The sequence below is a fragment of the Sinohyriopsis cumingii genome, chromosome 7, assembly GCF_028554795.1.
Source record: "Sinohyriopsis cumingii isolate HCF-2022 chromosome 7, ASM2855479v2, whole genome shotgun sequence".
NCBI lineage: Eukaryota > Metazoa > Mollusca > Bivalvia > Unionida > Unionidae > Sinohyriopsis > Sinohyriopsis cumingii.
This window is the reverse complement of record NC_142967.1, coordinates 21,784,256-21,802,071: the sequence shown is the minus strand read 5'-3', so window position 1 is coordinate 21,802,071 and position 17,816 is coordinate 21,784,256. Positions and strand designations below refer to the sequence as shown.

The window sequence follows — 17,816 nt, the reverse complement described above, 5'->3', positions numbered from 1 at the left end:
CGTACTTCCTCCAGAGAAATAACAAAACAAATTCCCTCTGCGAAAGGTCTAACCTAGCTCCACAATCTTTAATTTAAATTTATAATGAAAAACACTATCATACAATGGAATTGTCGAGGACTTAAAGCAAATTACAATGATCTTCTCCTGCTTTTAAACGAACATGATCCTGCGGTACTATGCCTTCAAGAAACCTTCTTGAAAGATACGGACAACATCACATTTAAAAACTACTCCCTGTTTAACACCTGCTCTCCAAATGTTGATAGGGCATCAGGAGGAGTTTCTGTTATTGTGAACAACAGAGCTCCTCATAGTTTCATTCCTTTAAACACCAATTTACAAGCCATTGTTGTAAGCGTCACTCTACATCGAGTGATTACATTTTGCTCTATTTATTTACCACCAAACACTAACCTAGTACCAAACGAACTCGATAATCTTGTTCAACAGCTTCCCGCACCCTTTGTTTTACTCGGGGATTTTAATGCCCATAACATTTTATGGGGATCGAATCATGTAAGTGACAGAGGTCACAAAGTTGAAGACTTTAGTTCTAGACACGATCTGTGTCTATATAATACCAAAACACCTACATATTTACACCCAGGCACGGGTACATACACATGCATCGATTTGACAATTTGTTCTCCTTCGCTGCTTTTGGACTATGAATGGAAGGTCGCTGATGACCTTCACAGCAGCGATCACTTCCCAATCTCCTTTGTAAATCATAACTCTACAATTGATGAAATAATTCCACAATGGAATTTAAAGAAGGCCGACTGGGCCAAATTCGAAACACTCTGTAAAACCAGGCTGAATGAGGATACAGTTTTCAATGTTAACAACCCCATTCAGCATTTTACATCTATTTTAACCGACATTGCAGAAGAATCTATCCCCAAGTCCTCAGCAAACTGTAAAAGAACCCTAAAACCTTGGCTCACTAAGGAATGTAAGGAAGCCATACGGCAACGCCGAGAAGCCTTGAAAAAATTTAACAATCATCCGACGCCCGAGAATTTAAGTAAATATCGTATTCTCCGGGCCAAAGCTCGCCGCACAATCAAAGAAAGTAAACGAGCATCATGGATGAAATATGTTTCCTCTTTAAACTCTCGTTCCTCAATTAAGAAAGTTTGGGACACGATCCGAAAAATAAACGGAAAGAGAAAACACAATTCTTTCCGACATCTAAAAGTGAACAATAACAATCTTAGCTCAAAACGTGACATAGCAAATGTTCTTGCTGATACATTCTCTAAAACTTCGTCATCATCTAATTATTCCGAAGCCTTCCAAAAATTGAAAACTCAAAAAGAAAAGTCACGTTTAAAATTCACATCCAACAACTCGGAAAGCTACAACCAGCTGTTTTCACTATCAGAACTTATGGAGGCTTTAGACAAGGCCCATGATACTTCCGCTGGGCCTGACACAATACATTACCAGTTTTTAAAACATCTTCCAGAATCATCTTTAACATCTCTTTTAAAACTCTTCAATGATTTATGGATTACTGGTAACCTACCTAAAATATGGAAAGAAGCAACAGCAATACCAGTTCCCAAACCCGGTAAAGATAGTGAAGATCCTACCAACTATCGACCTATTGCACTCACAAGCTGCATGTGCAAAACAATGGAACGAATGATCAATTCTCGGCTTGTATGGTACCTGGAAACTAACAATTTAATATCTCCTTTCCAAAGTGGCTTTCGTTATGGACGGAGCACCAACGATCATCTGGTTAGACTAGAAACATTCATTCGCGATGCATTTATCAAGAAAGAACATTTAGTAGCGGTTTTCTTTGATTTAGAAAAGGCCTATGACACAACATGGAAGTACGGGATACTAAAAGACCTGCACGATCTAGGTCTAAAAGGCCGTCTGCCCTCTTTCATATCCAACTTCCTCTCCGACAGAGAATTCAAGGTACAAGTGGGCTCTACTCTCTCAGATTTGCACGAGCAAGAGATGGTTGTGCCCCAGGGCAGTATTTTATCTGTGACACTTTTCAATATCAAAATTAATAACATCACCAAGTGTTTGACTCCTGGTGTGGATTGCTCACTATATGTTGATGATTTTCTCATATGTTATCGGTCAAAGCACATGCATACAATTGAAAGACAACTACAGCAAAATATCAACAAGATTCAAAATTGGGCTAGTACGAACGGTTTCAAATTCTCGAAATCAAAAACGGCATGTATGCATTTCTGTCAATTACGACGACACCACGATGAACCTAAACTCACGCTGGACGGAACACCTATTCCAGTTGTTGAGGAAACAAAATTTTTGGGTATTATCTTTGATAGAAAACTGACTTTTATTCCACACCTAAAAAACTTGAAAGCCAAATGCTTAAAAGCACTTGACCTACTTAAAGTAGTAGCGCACACTGACTGGGGTGCTGATAGAAAAGTCATCCTGAATTTATATAGAACGTTTATTCGCTCCAAACTAGACTATGGTTGCGTTGTGTATGGTTCTGCCAGAAAATCGTATCTTAAAATGCTTGATCCAATTCATCATCAGGGAATAAGACTGGCTCTGGGAGCATTTAAAACATCCCCGTGTGAAAGCCTTCTAGCTGAGGCGAATGAACCACCGTTATCGCATCGTAGAGAAATGCTTTCCGCACAGTATGCTCTCAAATTAAAATCAAACCCTCTGAATCCTGCTTTTTCGGCTGTTTTTCAACCCAAATACAAAACTTTATACGAAAATAAACCAAACGCCATACCTTCCTTTGGCATTAGAATATCATCCAGCCTTGACACTACAAATATAGATCTTTCAAAAATTCAGAAAACATCCATCTCCGAAACACCACCCTGGCTAATTAAACAACCAAAAGTACGTTTTACGCTACACGATGGAAAAAAATCCGAAACAAACCCTTCTATCTTCCACAACTCTTACCATGAACTCCTCACCGAATTTAAAAACTACACGAGAATTTACACTGATGGATCAAAGGATGAGGAAAAGGCTGCTGCAGCCTTTGTTTGTGGAAATCACACAACGCAAGTTCGCTTACCAAATGGAGCATCAATTTTTACAGCCGAAATCAGAGCAATTGACCTTGCTCTGCAACATATAGAAAAGAACCGTATTTTAAACAGTATCATCTTCTCCGACTCGCTATCAGTACTCCAGTCACTACACAATAGAAAACTGGAGAACCCATTATTAAAAAACATACTCGTCAAAAATACCGAGCTGAGTGTCTCCCACAATATAATATACTGTTGGTTACCTAGCCACATTGGTATTAAAGGTAACGAAAAAGCAGATCGCGCTGCTAAAATGGCCCTTTCTCAAGGACCATCTGATTTTAAAATACCATGTACTGATTTTAAACCTTGTATCAGAAAGCTCTTACGTCAGAAGTGGCAGGCATCATGGAATGATGCTGTAAATAACAAACTTCATGCAATCAAACCAACTCTAGGAGAATGGACTCCTTCCTACAGAAGCATTCGTAGGGAGGAGGTAGTCATTGCAAGAATCCGAATTGGTCATACTTATATCACCCACACCCACATACTAAAAGGTGAAGACCCACCAGAGTGCGTTTCTTGCAATGAACCATTCACTGTCAAGCACTTTATGATAGAGTGCTTTGACCTACAACCTACGCGCGATCGTTATTACGTTGTGCATGACATGAAAGAACTTTTTGATAATATAAACATCACTCGTATTATCGAGTTCTTGAAAGCCGTAAATATTTACTCTAAACTCTGACTTTTATGCTATCACCTTGTGCAGTTTTATGCAATATACATACCGTCCCATTTTAATACCTATTCATCTTTTTTACATCTCCCGTTGATCGGGAAGCTTTATTTTGCACCGTTACCATCTTACAGTTTTTAATTTCAACCATTTGTTCTTTTATATCGCTGGTCGATATAGAACCTTTTATAAGTTTTAAAAGATTATACAAGTAACACTTTGTTTGGCGCTAAATAGCCTAAAAGTGCTGATGCGCCGTTAAAAAAAAAAACAAACAAACAAATCTCAAGACCTATCTTGATAAACAAAAGGTAGAAAGTTTAGGAGATGCTTATATTTCTCAGGAGTTAAGGTCATGGTCATTTTTTAAAAGAAATACATTTGTTGGGTGAAAAAATGTCTGATTTTATTGTGAATAATTATGAACCAGTCATGTCGAAAGGTTCTCTATCACTTTTCCAAGCTATGTACGCATGAATTGTTGATGAATCTACGGCTGTGAATTTATTTGGGAATAAAGCTTAAATTCAATTAAATTGTTTCTTGTAATGTCTTTTATTATTACGTCTTAGGTAGTTGAACAAATCAGCATATGATAAAAGGGTTACTGTATCTGTAATTTGAACTCGTGCAGTATTTTTCGAAAACTCGTTCTTATTTTTCCATACAATTGCAGTAACCTACAAATATAATCAAAATATTTTCAACATCCCCTTCAATTTAGTCAATGTAAAGGGCTCGACTATTTTAGTCAGATTTTCTCATGTATATAAAGCTATTCAGATTATTTCAGTGATATCTTTTCAACTATATAAGATGTTTACATATTACAAGAAGTGACGCTTTCCGTTTAAGCAGTGTTCTACTTTTCAATGATTATAGGCCAAGGAAATGAGACTTTATTTATATTTGTATCCATCAAATATCCTGGATCTTGATTTGTTGGATAGAACTTGACAAGCAATTTAGTTTTTCAAAAAGATACTAGAAATATGTTTTCCCTTGGGTGTCCAAGAATATGATTTGACGGTTAAACTTTGTTACGCTGTTTCATTTTCTGAATATGAGCCACAGCGTATATATTTATCATACAATTACATATTTGTTATTACTTCTCCTGCCTGTAGGCCTAAAATGACTGGCACAATATTGGCATGGTATTCCCTGAATTTATTCTGACTATTACAGCAGCAAAACTGGAGCATTCCTTTCAATTGAACCAATTAATATCAATTCCAATTTTGTTACCTTTTGGGGCTATCAAAAAAAAAAAAAAGAAAAGATAACGTATAAAAGACTTTCTGGAAAGCAACTTCTTATAAAACATTTTGTCTTCTAGTTATTATTAGTTTAAATTTTGTTATGAACTTTGCCTAAATATGTATCCTAATCGTGACCTGCATGGTTCATTGCTTCTGTGGCGCTAAAACTGTTTATTTCGATGATAAATTAGCCAGCCAACATAACTTTTAGATATGATTGGATATAGTACTCTAAACATGCTTGTGTTTTTTTTTCTTCTTAAGCGAAAACATACATTTGATGGAACAGTGTGAACTCAATGTAAATGTATCAGATTCTTATACACATGCAGTAAGACTCAAACACTTACACCGGTATTCGAGATATTGGCGTTAATTTACTTCAACAAGTTAAAGTCGGATCCATCATGTATACATATGAGATCTGTAACAAATATTCCACTGTATAAAACTCAAAAGAATAATTTTCAGCTATGTAACTTCATGTCCCCATTTTATAATGATAAAACATGAAAATATACGAGTGCAATGTAACAGGTTAATAAACTTCCTACGTCAAAGAAGCGGTCACCGTTGCACTCTTCATGATGTAACATTCTTTCGCATTCGACAAAAACAACTCATTGAAATATCAGATGATACTTCGACCTTTGTTTCCGTAAGTATGTGGTGTGTATTGAAATGATCAAAGAGACGCTGTATCGTTATGGATTGAGAAACATAACCAAAATTTGGACGTATTATATGATGGTGAGTTTAGAAGCATTATATTTGGATAACTTGAATTAATCTGTTTTGTTTTCCCCAGTAATGCTTGCCACTGTTTTGTTAACTGAAAGTGAGCATCATGGTGAAATCGGAACAAAATCGAATGTCGGGAAGGAAGGTGAGCCTCGACAACCACGAATAAAAATGTCTCACGAAAGAATGCCGAAAATTATAAAATTCAACTGATTCTGTTCTCATAGGATGCGATATTGCATTACACATTTTATGGAACCAGTCTCAGAACTTGCATTAACCAAAGCATATGTTATATACAATAAAATGAACAACGTTAACTTAAAATTCGATTAATATGTAATCTGTGCCAGAAAATGTCGTTTTCTATGAACATGTTGAGATAGTGCAAGTGTCGCAGTGCGATATTTCTGCTGGTGTGCTGTCGGTCTTGCTAACATGACAAATTCTATCTGTTAAATTGTTTTGTAGCACTACATTGAACAAAAACTAAAACATGTATTATAGAGATTATTTTGGGAGATCGCAACCTTGCAAGTAAGTTCTAAAGAAGTAAAATATCATATCAGTAAATTAAACTTTGAAATGATTAACTGTTCACTTCTTACCTAACTTTGACAGTCGATAACTGTTCAGTTCTAGCCAAACTTTGAAATTCGATAATTGTTCAGTTCTAGCCAAACTTTGAAATTCGATAACTGTTCAGTTCTAGCCAAACTTTGACAGTCGATAACTGTTCAATTCTAGCCAAACTTTGAAATTCGATAACTGTAAACTTATAGGCGATATGTGAAATTGCATAGCTTCTAATATAATTTTCAGTTGATTCGGTAATTGAAGTCTCAAAACATCTTCCGATTCTGCCTTTTTTAAACTGATAATATTCCCTTTAAAAGAAAGTTGTAAACACATTGTGATGCGTGGCGCCGAGCAATTGCATCTCGTACGGATACTGATAACAGCACGATCAATGCGTTGATCACACCTATTGTTCTTACCTTGATATGGAAAAGAAAGTAAATCTGTTCAACATACCCCAAACAAATTCAAGTTTAGTTTTGTTAAACAATAGTTATGGACCAAAGATATATATTGAATAAAAATACATATAAATCATTAAACAAGTGAAATAATGGTTTCAAACATGAGTTTGATTATTAACGTTTACTTCTGATCGACAGAAAGTCTTTTCCATTCTTATACAATTCTTTCAAATACGCAAAACGTTCAAAGTAGATTTTGTGATACAAATCTCAATCACATAGATCCGCAAGTGTAATATGTTATGTTTACTCAATGTTCTAATTTTAGGAAACTGAAAAAGGAAAGTAGCGTTTCAATGAATGTTTCCATTTAATTTCAAAAAGGAAGTTTTGATGAATCATACTTGACCTGGTGTTTCATAATCTTAAAATCGAAACGAAATAATTGATGAATTAATTTTCTCCGAATATCATAGATGACGATCTGAGGTAGTAAAAGTATTACATTTTCAAATTTAAACCAAACTAATTATTATTAATCGTCGCAATTAGCAATGTATTCTTCTGATTTCCGCCTTTGTAGAATGTGTTATTGCAAACATTAATGGTAATATAAAAGTGTTCATTCCCATCAGACATAGAAAACTAAAGCTACGTATACTTGGTACATGTTTTAAAAGCCTAGTTAGCTGAAACATATTTTATTGTCACACAACGATACAGTGGGCTTGGACAAAAGTTTTAACTAGTTTAACCCTTTCGCAACAAGATACAGGTACTTAAATATATTGTTACCCGGCAACAAACAGTGTAGCACGAATATTGAATAAATGACTGAGAGAGAGAGAGAGAGAGAGAGAGAGAGAGAGAGGGTGGGTGGGTGGGTGGGTGGGTGGCACATTGGCTGCACTCGTGATTTGAATACGTTATTAAAAAGATCCGGTAAATATTGTATCTTTTGTATACACGATGTGGAGTTCTATACTTTCATTTGCACTGCCCACTTTCCAAAGCAGGAAATCCAAGCTAACAGTTAAATATGGCACTGAGAGTGATCTTGTTATCAGCCGTGTTCGTTGCCGACTATGTTTGGGAGAGAATATTAAGAAATGCTATGTGATTTTTATCCCATCCAAATTGAATTCGGTTAAGATAAGATTTTAACGTGCTTACAAAGTATCGCATTATAGTATGGACAATATATATATGGTTCGATGACTAAAACTATTCATTTAACTGGATTCGGTGTTTGGCAATTCTTTTTCCATGCAATTGAAGTCATGATACATTGGCAATCCTGTTCAAGATTGTTCGATGAGACCGCTATTGAGAATATAAAATTTAACCTTCCTGCATTTTCTAGGAGATCGGCATAGTGAGCAGCTTTGTTAGAACTAAAAATATTTCATTAGATGATGAGATTAGTTAAACAGCGAAAACAAAGACTCAAACATCCTGAACGTCTTGTATCTTTAATAAAAGTAAAATTTTAATATAAGTTTTAAAGTGAGTAGAGATTGTGATCAAGAAATAATAAATATCACGGGAAATTACCAATAATTATCTCTTTTATTGCCGGTATTTTAGTTCCATTATAATTATTCCCATGTATGGACCGTTTTTGTAATAACTCTTTGTGTTCCAATGTATAGACCTTTTCTTATTACTCTAAGTATTTCCATGTATGGGCTGTTTTTGCTATTACTTAAAATATTCCCATGCATAGAATGAATTTGTTTTTTCTTGCAATATTTTCCCATATGGACTGCTTTTGTTATTACTGCAATCCTCTCAAGTAGGAATGCTTGAAAAAATAAATTAACTGTTTGTTTGAGAATGATTTTATTGAACCAGGTAACATTAAATGGAGTTCTCCGTGTATTCTAGTGCTGAAATCAGATAATGTTTTCCGAATGTGCACTGTCTACATAAAAGTGAACACTGTTACCAAACGGATTCGTTTCCAGTATCAAGAATCGATGACTGCATTTACAAAATTGGATATACAAAATGTGTCACCAAGTTTGACCCGTTGAATGGATTCTGGCGAATTCCACTTACGGATAGAGCAAAAGAAATTTCGGCTTTTTCAACTCTGTATGGACTGTACCAATATACAGTGATACCATCTGGTATGACAATTCTACCTCAACTTTACAGCGTGTAGTACATCAATGATGTCATTATATACTGCGACACCTGGAAAGATCACATGGAAAATATTCGGAAATCCTTTGTCCGACTGAGTGAGCCAAATTTGACAATTCATTTAAATAAAAGTGGGTTTAGCTGAGCTTGTGTACATTGTTAGTACATATTGTTGGATTTGGTCAAGTTAAACTTGCAGAAGTTAAGGTTAAAGCTAGTTATGAATTCCCAGTGCCTATCAGTCGTTGATGATTTCCAATTAGATGTGTAATTAAATCGCCGAACAACTGGTTGACGAGTTGTTAAATCGTTGACAGATCATTTAACTGCGGGTGTAAACTTATCCATGTAGTTAAATTGCTGATTGATCGTTCAACTACTGGTGTAAATTTGCAAGTGTGGTTAAATCGCTGATAGAAAATTCAAGTAGTTGTAAACTTAGAGGTGTAATTACATCAAACAAACAAGTAAAACTGGCGATGGGCTAGTCAAAAGGCTAATCTAACATCGTATGAAGCTAGACAGCAATCACGTGACCCGGGGCCCTGAGTGGCCGAGTGGTCTAAAGCGCTCTACGTTACGGATCACTGCCGTCTCACCTCTTTCTGCGCCGGTTCGAGTCTCAGATTCAGCCAATGTGGGTATATGAGAAAGCATGCCAGTAGCTTCTCGTGGGTTGGTGGTCCTTTCCGGGGGGTTTCCTCTGTTTCCTCCTCCACCATTAATACTGGCCGCCATGTATAGCCTATCGTGTGCTGAAAAATGGCGTTAAACTCCAAAACAACAACAACAACAAAGCAATCAAGTGATCAATATAAATTTTCCGTCGGTGTCCTGCCATTACAAATCACAATCATGCTCATACATGAAAGTGAGAAATCTATTTTCTTATAGGCCTGACGAAATAATTATGCATTCTTACAGGCCTGACGAAATAATTATGCATTCTTACAGGCCTGACGAAATAATTATGCTTTCGTACAGGCCTGACGAAATAATTATGCATTCTTACAGGCCTGACGAAATAATTATGCATTCTTACAGGCCTGACGAAATAATTATGCATTCTTACAGGCCTGACGAAATAATTAAGCATTCTTACAGGCCTGACGAAATAATTATGCTTTCGTACAGACCTGACGAAATAATTATGCCTACATAACTGGTGTTTTGATAAATATGGATACGGTTGGTGATTTTGATAAGACTCGTTGTGTGATGAAATGGAAAATATTTATGGCAAATATGGTCATAACAGAAGTGTCCACTTCAGTGGGTGTTTCCATTTACAGTTGTATATGACTGATGTATATTACTGGTACGCACCATGAATGTACTTTTCCTCATAATAATGTTTTTTCGCATGAAGTATTTTTATTCACCATACTCACGACAGATGACTGATGATCTTTTCCTCATTACCCAACCATTTGATTCAGAAAACATTTAGTAAATTAATCCAGTCAAAGCTATCAATTTAAATATTTAATTTATTCCTAATCTAATAATGCTTCATGAATAAGATGTTGATAATTGATGGTAACTTTAACCGGACGAAATGCATGCATACAAAAACAGGAAATCCGCGTTCAAAAAAGAATATTCTAATATATATCTAAATTCTGTACAATTTATACACGTGATTTGTAATTTGAAAAACCCACCAATTTGCACCATTGTCGACTAGAACTATATTTGCCTAAAGAAAAAGTCTATATTAATAGTATATAAACTACTTTGCTTGTCAGAGAATATGTTTCCATATTTGGACATTTTCTCAGAAAAAAAGAGCAGAAATTGAGAATAAGCCGGATGCGGCCTTCTGCATGTCGAGAAAGGAAACTGGTTGGAATCCTACCATGTGATTAGTTCGGTTATTGTCTAATGTCATCGAGCATAATTCTTTAGGTCTCACTGGATAGTTTCGTATTTTGACACCCCACTAATTTTTAAGGTAGAAGGCATGAAGCTAATTATCACAAGCCTAGCATTTATAAATTCACACATAAGCTAAATCTATAATGTGGTTTAGATTTACTTTGAGTTAGGCTTGGAAATAGGTTGGCTTGTTGGTGACTGCCTGTCGCAGGTAGATTTGCATTGGAGATCAAATACGTAACTTGGGCTGCAAATGAGCTGTCGACTTGGCTTACGTATTTATGTGTGTCTGCTACAGAGGTAAATATCTAAAAATCTAGATGGTCGAGGGGTGATGAAAAGTAAGCTAATTTGTTATAGTACTAGTGAACTTTATTCATGCATAAGGCACATGCTGATTCTTTTAGCTGCCTTGTCACAGAAAAATATTAAACATAGCTATTTCTTGTCAAAAATGAATGTAAAATTTAGGGTTGGTGGCAGTGTTGGTTCAGTATAAAAACCACCAGTTGCACCAGGAATTAACCTGATTACTGCAGTCAAAATCTCACATGTATGCTTTCTACAAAAATCATTAGTTTGTTTTTATTTGTATCTTCAGTGCAAAATTATTCTCATTTTTCTGTAATTGGTCATTGTCCGATGAAAATTCACCAGATAAACTGTCCAGTGAGACCTTACTCCAAATGCGCGGGTACAACGTGACCTATTTTAGTTGCTGCGTCGCAAAGCACCAAATAATAAATATACACTGATGTATTAAATCGTATAAAGGTTAGTGAAATATTTAGCCCAGCCCAACACTACCAGCTATTTACATACCTACATCAGATGAACCTGATTATTTAGTTACTTCAAAACGTTTTGCACATCATTTTCTACTATCTCTCTTGATAGTTTAGAGTGCAATGTCCTTGAGCAAATAATTTTTATTTTCTCTGTACCTTGACGAAGATCCTGAGATGATGTACTCTCATTTCACTCTTCTCTAGAGCCATTTACATACGAAGTAAAGCTACTCTGTCAATACTGTAACAATTTGGTCCATGACCTAACGGACAACCTCTTCAAGATCCATCAATGATAGCAGACCATCTGCAAATATCAACTCGTCAATTTTAATATTTGAATCAACAGAATTCAAAGTCACATAGTTTTGTCCAAATTAGAGACACTTTTATACAGCTGTATATTTTCATCACTATATAGACTTTTTAAAAAGTTGTATCTTTTGACAGTCATCACTATACGATCTTTTAAAAGTTGTATCTTTGACGGAATCATCACTATACAATATTTCAAAATTTTATAAAACCTTGTATCATTTTTATTATTCGCTGATTGTATTTGTTTAGCAGGAGAAGAGGTGAAGAAGCAATATGTCTTTCTAGAGAGACACGGACGTCGTGTTCTTGTCTTACCGACTGACAATAGAATATATTTCTATTATCAATGACATTAAATTATAACAAAAAAGGATGGGCATAATGGATATCCTGTTGAAAATGTGTGTGTATGTGCGTCTGAGTTGAATAAAAATTTAGTAGGTACATCTATACTATTGTATGATTTAATGTCAATGATGTACATAAATGGCAGTGTGTATGATATACACTAGAATAAAAGAACATAAGTTCATTTGCAAATAACGGAAGTCTCTTTAAATTCTGGATAATCTAGTTGTAGTCACTCATAACCTCAGTTCTAAGTAAAATATTTTAGGTGGGCAATATAATTGGCTTCAATCTTTCATCTTAGATTCATTCACAACTTGAAAAGCACACGAAATACTCACGAAACTTATCTACAAAGTCACTTTTATTGGGGCAGAAGGAAATTTAAAATTGATTACGCTTCACTTGCAGTTCACTTAATCAAGAAATACAGCTGAGGCAGCCACAAATGTGAAAGGTGCAATACAATTTAGTATCCATTGAATAACTACATACAAACTTACCCTCATCTAAAAATGACAACTGCTTCAAGCCCTCCCTATCTCACAGTTCTGAATTCAACAGATTTGTACGCTATTACTTGTTATACCTTGTATGATGTTCACTTAATCAACATTTATTTAAAACACAAAGATAATCGGATCACCACTTTGTCGATGTTGAACTGTAGAAAGCACAAAAGCTAATTTTTAACTTGTATTTATTACCTAGAACAAAGCATGCAGCTGTTTTTCTGTGGCTAAGGAATGGCTGGTGAAAAATGTATTGAGGAATGGTAATGTCTGCAAAAACAAAGTTTGGTGGAGGTAGAGCTCAGTGGTTGGATACTGTCTATAAAACGTTGTATGTGGCTTGTGAGAGGGTAGGGCATTGCATGAAAATTTGCAATGATGGAGTAGCGTTTGGTTGGTGGGACTGTAATGTCAGAATACCATAAAGCCTTATGCAGGAATAAGTTTAGAAACAAGTCATGGAGAAAATTAATTAAATGATTGTTTCATTGTTAGATGAAATATTGTATGGAAATGGCTAAGCGATAGAATACGTGCATAGAAAATGAAAGATACAAAAATAAAAACATAAAAACATTTATTACATATTAGACTCTGAAGTAGTTAAACATAAATAGATATGTTTTTTCTCTCACAACGTTGAAGATATAATGTACAAAAACAATGACTGTCTCAACATCGTCAAACACACATGGAATGGATATCATAAATATAATGAGCTTAATTACAATGCATACAATAAATAATAGCCAATAACAATTATTAATAAAAGTTCCAAACTCTTAGATTTTCATAGACATCTTCATTTTGGGTATGTAGGCATGGCAAATTTTGTCATTGGTAAGTTTTGGAATATTGCTGAATATTGTCCCCACAACACATATCCTGTTCATTCTGTGTCGGATCATACTGGTATGAAGTCGTTTGCATTTGCTGTATTAACGTGTATCTTTGAGGAAGATTAGGCTTTGAAACTTGATCTTTAGAATTCGATGTCAGGAAAATTCTGTACTCTGTCATAAACTGTTTTCTTAGAATGTTTCCTATGTATGTATTCTACTATGGCAGTCACATATTTCGGCCACACAATTCAACTCTGTTTCTGAGCAAAGCTTGATCCTATGAACCCAGTAGGGTTTATTTTCATTGCGCACTGGGAAAGGAACACACCGTCCTTCTTTTGGGGAAAAGACACATTGCTTCCTCACGTCTTCCCTTGATCTCGCACCGACGACGATCACTATCATCATGATACAGAATATGCTCATTTGTTTCACTTCCATTTTCTTGTTTTGGAATTCTTAAAAAAACAAAAGAAGAGAAAATAACTATCATGCAATACGCCTATACTTAGAAAATTATTCTTGAGTTATCTAGATCACATACAAATTTACGAAAGTAAAATGATTTTTGTTATTAACTGAAGTGCTTAGCAAAAGGAAATGGTTGGGATGGAGGGCGAGATACAGTCGGAAACAGCCTGAAACAACGGAACGTTTACTAGAGTAAATTTACATAACAGATTGATGGTTACAGTTATACGTTAGAAACGATTAAAATGCAGGTCCATCTGGGGCTCTCAGCACTGGGATCTTACCAAGGATTATATTCCACATGTCCGCTATATGACTGTTCCCGCCCCTGCTTAATTAGTACTAGTTCCAAACTAAATAGACGATTCCCTATCCTGCTGGAAAGTCCTTTCGGTTAAAGCTAGGAAACACTCATCTAGGTTTTTAATTAATAACAAATGAACATGTTTAATAACTTGAGACGACTCTCAACTTCATATCCCATCTGCTTCACAGATAGATAATTGGGTTAACTGCGTATTATAATGTTGATAGAATCATTTTATGGATGAAATGCATTTTCTGACTAGATATAAATTGCTGGTAGGCAGGCATGTGAAAAGAAATCTCCCGAGACTACAATCACAGCATTTTATGCTAATATAGTGGTACATGCCTTTTCAAAATTCTACAACATTAATAAATAAGATCGAAGTACTAGCGGGTAATTTGTCGAATATTACGGGAATAAACGAGTGGCACATCGCAATACTTAGATGTATATGTTGTTGTATATTACACTTACCGTATGTTAGATGCTTCACACCTCGCTAGAAGGAAAGATATACGTCTGCCACTACTGCAGCTATCGTCGAGTATATATAGTGTTCAGCCTCCTCGTTGAAAGCATGGAATTTCTATGTTTAAATAGTGACTATACTTAGAGTGAAATGACATTGTCTGATTCATTGGACCCGGATGCCGCACGAGTAAGGAAATTCCCAAAAGTAATTGTCGCATAAAACAGTATATACTACTTCCTAAGATCGCAGTTAGTCTAACAGAGTAACAATCCCTGCTCCATTGGAATAAACAAATTGCAGTCCATGATTTAAATCGAATATCATCAAATGTAATCCTCTCGTCATAAGTGTCACGGCCGAACAGGGTCTACACAAGTCGCAGTTTGGCAGGTCTATCATGCAATTAATATAGTTGTAACCAAGTAGCGTTTAGTAACACTCGCTTTTTGCAACTTTCAGCTTAGTTAGATTTTATAGTCAGAATTCCTAAGAGTGTGGGAATAAGGACGGCAACCACAACAATAATAAATTTAAAATTAAGTTCAAAGATTTGGACAGGCATTTTTAATGTAGAATCTTGTTCATATTTAAGGAAGTTATTACTAGAGAAATGTAAGAAGTAGATCTAAGAACATGTAACAGCAATCGTGTACATGAACTTTACATTGGATTTGGAATGCTTCGCAGCCTGTGAGAAATCAGTCTCTGTGTCCATATATCTATGTGTCCTCGATTTCCTAAAACCATTTTCCAGGCCCAACATTTTATTGCCATATTCCTTTCACATAAAATTGTCACGAGGTATGGGTTCTCAACGAAATCATGACTTATCTTGACAATAATGAAAATGACATATCCAATTGACACTTCAGGAGAAATCATCTTCACATGATAACTTTGATATATATATGCTACTTTGTCCAAAGACACATCATATTTGCAAATGAAATCACAGATATAATATTTGAAATTATGTTTAGCAATATATATATATATATATATATATATATATATATATATATATATATATATATATATATATATATATATATATATATATATATATATATATTACATCGAAAAAGTCCATTTTGAGAGCTCCACTAGATAATGAGTAACGTGTACGACCGTGTATATTAATCTGTAGGGTAATGAGTAACGTATTCCACGGTATATTTATTTGTCGGGTAATAGTAACGTATACAACATTATATCTATTTGTAGGGTAATGAGTAACGTATACAACAGTATATTTATTTGCAGGGTAATGAGTAACGTATACAATATTATATTTTTTGCAGGGTAATAGTAACGTTTACAAAATTGTATTTTTTTCAGGGTAATGAGTAACATATACAACAGTATATTTATTTGCAGGGTAATGAGTAAGGTATAGAACATTATATTTAGTTGTATGGTAATGAGTAACATATACAACAGTATATTAACTTGTAGGGTAATGAGCAACGTATACTACAGTATATTTATTTGTAGGGTAATGAGTAACGTATACAACAGTATATTTATTTGTAGGGTAATGAGTAACGTATACAACATTACATTTATTTGTAGGGTAATGAGTAACGTATACAACAGTATATTAATTTGTAGGGTAATGAGTAACGTATACAATAGTATTTATTTGTATGGTAATGAGTAACGTATACAACAGTATATTAATTTGTAGGGTAATGAGTAACGTATACAACAGTATAATAACTGTAGGGTAATGAGTAACGTATACAACAGTATTTATTTGTATGGTAATGAGTAACGTATACAACATTACATTTATTTGTAGGGTAATGAGTAACGTATACAACAGCATATTAATTTGTAGGGTAATGAGTAACGTATGCAACAGTATATTTAATTGCAGGTAATGAGTAACGTATACAACATTACATTTATTTGTAGGGTAATGAGTAACGTATACAACATTATATTAATTTGTAGGGTAATGAGTAACGTATACAACAGTATATTTAATTGCAGGTAATGAGTAACGTATACAAAAGTATATTTATTTGTAGGGTAATGAATAACGTATACAACAGTATAATAATTTGTAGGGTAATGAGTAACGTATACAACAGTTTTTATTTCTATGGTAATGAGTAACGTATACAACAGTATATTAATTTGTAGGGTAATGAGTAACGTATACAACATTATATTTTTTTTGCAGGGTAATGAGTAACGTATATAACATTATATTTTTTTGCAGGGTAATTAGTAACGTATACAACAGTATAATAATTTCTAGGGTAATGAGTAACGTATACAACATTATTTATTTGTATGGTAATGAGTAACGTATACAACAGTATATTTATTTGCAGGGTAATGAGTAACGTATTCATATATTAATTTGTAGGGTCGTTTTTACTGCGAAAAGTATGAAATGAGATTGGTTTTGCAAGGAGAACAAAACAAATGAGTTCATCGAAATTTAACTTTACGTGAGTTTCCTTTGGTCTGGCGCGTTTTACGGCACATTAGCGCTGAAGATTACGCCATGTCTGTCCAGGGAAGTAAAGTACATTGTATAAAGACACATCATAGTGGCGGATGAAATCACATATATAATATTTGAAATTGTGTTTAGTACAATTAAATCAATTATAAAATGTATGGACTGGTCTTCGCTTGACAACATAAAAGAAATAGTTGTTGTAAAAGATACACCAAAACCAGTCATCTTAAAATAGCCTGTATATTGTGTTCTCTTTTCTTCATGAAATGTTAGCTATTAAAAAATTGACTTTTAAAGCGTCATAATACTATAGATATTAACCAGATCCTTAACTGACATGCTTAAAACTCGCTCCAAATATGACCTACCAATCGTATGATGCGTACAAGTCAATTGATGAATTGAATGAGAACGCCATTCATGTTCCCATCCGCCTTTGAGAAGTTTACGTCATTTCTATTTTAAGAAATTGAGTTTTCAAGTATCACTTGATGGTGGATAAGTATGTTGA

General features: G+C 34.6%; 1 long non-coding RNA gene across 1 annotated transcript; it reads right to left on the bottom strand.

The window, feature by feature from the left end:
* Nucleotides 1–13,294: 13,294 nt before the first annotated feature.
* LOC149794855 (uncharacterized) lies at nucleotides 13,295–14,949 on the bottom strand. Its single transcript, XR_016422065.1, has 2 exons — nucleotides 14,832–14,949; nucleotides 13,295–14,034 (listed from the first exon to the last, which is right to left on the bottom strand). It is a non-coding gene; the product is annotated as an uncharacterized LOC149794855 (long non-coding RNA).
* Nucleotides 14,950–17,816: the final 2,867 nt, after the last annotated feature.